Here is a 4,636-nt window from a genome sequence, read left to right on the forward strand (position 1 = left end):
GACCTGCTGGGGTGTTATCAGAGCAAACTGACCTAGAGATGTAAAAATCCAACTCCATCCCCCTCAGCCATCCAGTCCAAATCAGAAGGGGGGCTATGAAGAACTTGTGAACCACAGTGCATGAAACAGGCTCTCTGCTACACTGAGACCTGTCATAAAACTATAGTATGCGTCTCCTCCCTGGCAACTTAACCCACAGTGCTAAAGAGCTATTTATATGCCTATAGAGAAAAATATACACAGCATAATAAAAAGTAAAAGCAAAGCAAAACAAAAACAAAGAACACAGTTTAAAAGACAATGTAGACAGTAGAACCACTACCAGATTGGCAGTGATGTAAGTTTTTTTAGACCAGAAATTAAAACAAATATGATTGATATACGAAGGACTTCTAGTCATTTAAATCTTTTAGAATGAAAACATAAGACTGGTTGGCTAAAATATTTATTTTGCACAGTTCTGGAGAATAGGAAATTCATTATTAAGGTGCCACTTGGTTTGGTTCCTAGAAAGAACTTCTTGCTGGTTTTCAGATGTCCATGCTCTGCCATGTCCTCTTATGGCAGAGGGCACAGAGGGAGGGAATTCAGGCTCCATTCTCTCTTGTTGTTGGGGCACCAATTCCACACATGAGGACTCTGCTTTCCCAACTGAATTCCTCCTAAAGCCTCCATCTCCTAATGTCTTCCTGATGTGGGTTAGGATTTCAACATGTGAGTTTTGAATTCATGAATTCAGTTCATAGCAAGGTTCTCATGGATAAAGCACACAGACTGCAAGATCAGATGAGAAATGTAAGCAGGAATTGGCAGACCTAGTATCTAGGTCCATGAAATGTGTTTTGAATCCTGGCCCCACAGAGATGGGACTCTTGATTATGTACAGGGTAGATGGACTTCAGCCTGTGTCCACAGGGGCCAGTCTAATGTACTGGGCTTCTAAGTACTAAATTAGGCCTTGCTCTTCTAACACTGAGATGAACCTATAGACTGAGTGCTTAGGGCCTGTACTGTAGATTGAATCACCAGATGAGATTGTGAATCTGTGGTGACTGGTTTGGAGCCTGGTTTACAGGGGTGATCCTGGAATTTTAGTCCATGGGAAATACCCTGGCTTTGAGATCTGCTGGGATGAACTTGGACTCTATTTGCCTTGGAGAGGTCATGAACCCTAAATACTGAAGAATCTTGGACCATTCAGACCATTCTAGAGCTTGAAAATGACTTTATGCTGAAGTAGGTATGGAGACTGGGTACGTATAGCCTAGGGCCAGCCTGGTGCTACCCTGTTACTTGAACCTTTGAAGATGGGTCCGAAGCCTGAGCCCACCGAGGAGAGCCTGCATGTTAGCTGATCTGGAAGCTAGTTCCCTCAGGGATTAACTGAAACCTGGTCAAAAGGAATGGTCCTGGGGCCTGAGATTGTGGGAGCTGGTCCAGCAATGGGAATTACTAGGACAAGAATGGCCCCTTAATCTGTTGTTTGTGACAGGACAGGCTTTGAGCGTGAGGCCAAGGTGACTGACCTGACACTGATTAAACATGGAGCTGTATGCATAGCACCAGTGTGGTGCCAGAGGCCAGGGGCACGATCCTGAAACAGAAATAGTGCTGGAACCTGGGGTGATGGAATCCTATCTGGCAGGAGGGAGGGCTTGGAAGTTCAGACAATGGGTGCCGTTCTGGACTCTGTGTCAGTAATGTTTGTCCTGGACTCTGATTCAGTGATGATGACCTGATGGACAGGGTCACGGGGCAAGCCTGGTGCTGGAGTGGGCCAGAATCCTGGTTCTGTGGGACAGGCTTGGATCTGTGGCTGCAGAATCTAGCCTGGCAATAGGGCAGACTGGGAAATTTAGTCCAGGGGTGCCAGCTGGGACTTCGTATCAGAAGGGTCAGCTTGAAGACTGAGATTGTGGGAGCCAGTCTGGCAACTAAGGTCCTGGGACCATTCAAGTCCCTGGGGCTAAAGTCAGTATTTTGATGTGACTGGTCGAGCGCCTTGGGTTATGAGAGTTGGACAAGTGGTGAAGCAGGCCCCAGGTCTCCCAGTCAGGCCTAGATTCTGGGCCTCTGGTGCTGTGGTGAGCTAGAGCCTAGTCCATAGGTAGTGAAACTAGAATCTGGTACCGTAAGAGTCTGCACAGCACTAGATTTTACTGAGCAGCCCCTGCCTAGGGGTCTATGGTCAAGTTCACTGCTCACTTCCCTCTTGTTTCCTGACTGGAAGAGTATTGCTCTTCATGCCTGGGGTTGGGAAAAAGGGTGATACAGAGAAGGAAAGTGTCTGCCTTTTCCAATTCATCTTTTCTAATGTCTGTATTACACTCAGATGCCATAAAATCTCACTTGGTTTCTTAACTCCTGTGAAAGGATATTTGTACATTGGCAGTCATTCAGATTAATGTTTCTGTGGAGGGAAGAGTGATAGAAGTTCCTATTTCATAAATTTTATAATGGCATTACCTCAATTTCAAACTTCTCATTAGTAAAATATATCACCTACAGGTTACTAAGAATCCCTTACAATAACTTCCATCAATCACAATGTGAATAGGAAAACTACAATGTGTTCCTCTATTTTCAAAGCTTAAAATATGCAACAGATACATCTTTTTCACATTTTGTCATTTTTTAATTGCAGTGGAAGCCTCAGAAAAGAAGTTCTTAATTCTCTGTATCTATAACAGAGGTCTCAGTTGAAATATCTGTTTTCTAAGACAAGGCACAACTGACAAACCATACAGCATTTCTAATTTGAATCCATATCAGTAACATAATTTTCCTTTTGTCTTGGTTTATGAAGGGCATAATAACTGTTAGAATGTCAGAGCCAGGAATGACCTGGAGATCATCTAGTTCCTTTCTCTTGTGTACAGTCTTAGAAATGTAAAGCAACAGAAGGAGAGTCGCCAGAAGTCGTCTCTCTTCCATGTGCTGCTGTGGGTGACTCACAGCACCTCTCTGCATATGCCCTCTTTACTGATGTTGATTCAGTGTAGAGAACAAGATCAGGTCAAGGGTGCCAACCCCAAGGCTTCAATTCACTTCCGACAATCTCTGTGGGCCCCAATCTTTCCTCATGTTGTTCTTCATGTCTGCATTTCTCAGTGTGTAGATGAGAGGGTTGAACAAGGGGGTGATCATGGTATAAATAGAGCAGACACTTTGTCATCGCTGACAGAATTGGTCATGGGGACATAGGTGAAGATGAGGTGCAAGAAGAACATGAGTACAACCGTGATATGCAAGCCACAGGTGGAGAGGGCATTGCAGCGACCCTCAAATGAGCGAATCCTCAAGGTGGACAGGATGATGACATAAGAAATTACCAAGGCAACAAAGGTCAGAATGGACAGCACCCCTGTGGTGGTAATGATTATGATCTTCAAGAGCCTCGTGTCAGTGCAGGCCAACTTCAACAGGGGGAAGACGTCACAGAAATAGTGGTCTATCTGATTGGGATCACAGAAGGGAAGTTGAATAATGATCAACACCTGTATCAGTGAATGGATAGAAGCTCCAATGACAGAAGCCATCACAAGGATGTAGCATGCCATCTGCTCATGATTACCACAGAGTAAAGGGGTCTACAGATGGCTACATAGTGATCATAGGCCATGGACACCAAAGTAAAGATCTCAGTGGCTCCAAAGAACTGGGCATGAAACATCTGGGACACACAACCACTGAAGGAGATGGTGTTCCACTGAACCAGTAAGTCTGTGATCAGTTTGGGAGCCACTGTAGAAGTGAAGCAGACATCCATGAAGGACAAATAGCTGAGGAAAAAGTACATGGGTTGCTCACCAAGGTGGCTTCCCCTGATGGTGAGAAGAAGGGCCAGGTTTCCTGAAAGAATTGTAAGATAGTAAAGTGAAAATATCACAATGCAGGTAGCCTTTATATCCTCATTGGTAAATAGTCCCAGAAGAATAAATTCAGTAACATTTCCATATTCCATTTTTTCCCATGGGCTTGATTATTTAAAGGGAAAGGATAATATACCTGAAACACTAGACCTTTGGAAATCATTGATTTATTTTCAAAATCTTGTGTTTATTCAGAAATACATATATTGATTGTTTATTATGAATCAACAAGTATAATTGGCATTAGGGATACAGAAGTGGATAAAATATATAAATATTTACTCAGAAATAGAGGGCAGGTCATTACACCAGACTCAATAGTAACAAGGACAGCATTGAAAATCAATCGTGATGGTGATGAATTCCAAACCCTCACACTTATCATGAACAGCAGGGTGAATACTTTAAGTACAAAACCCAGTTTTCAGTTCAATTTTAAGATGACATTTCAGTATTACTTAATACTACATAAATTTACTTAATAGGAGTTTTGAAATCCCCAGGGTGTTTAAAAAGCCAAAAGGTTGTCTCTTCTTCAGGATGAATACTGTCATTCTCAATTCTTTTAAATCGCTAAATTTAAAAGTGGATCACATCTAGTGACATTGTATTTCAGCAAATTCAGTATGCCAAATATTAAACCTCTGGATAGCAATCTCATAAATTCCCTTTAGGATTAAAATAGTGTGTTTTAATAAATGAATGGAGAGGGAGAGCAACCAGCCAATCTGTGGAGAAGAGGGTTGATCCATTGTATGGGCCTC

General features: G+C 42.8%; 1 pseudogene; it reads right to left on the reverse strand.

Moving 5' to 3' along the window:
* Positions 1 to 3,039: 3,039 nt before the first annotated feature.
* On the reverse strand, positions 3,040 to 3,964 carry LOC124959424 (olfactory receptor 4S2-like; annotated as a pseudogene).
* Positions 3,965 to 4,636: the final 672 nt, after the last annotated feature.

The sequence above is a fragment of the Sciurus carolinensis genome, chromosome 11, assembly GCF_902686445.1.
Source record: "Sciurus carolinensis chromosome 11, mSciCar1.2, whole genome shotgun sequence".
NCBI lineage: Eukaryota > Metazoa > Chordata > Mammalia > Rodentia > Sciuridae > Sciurus > Sciurus carolinensis.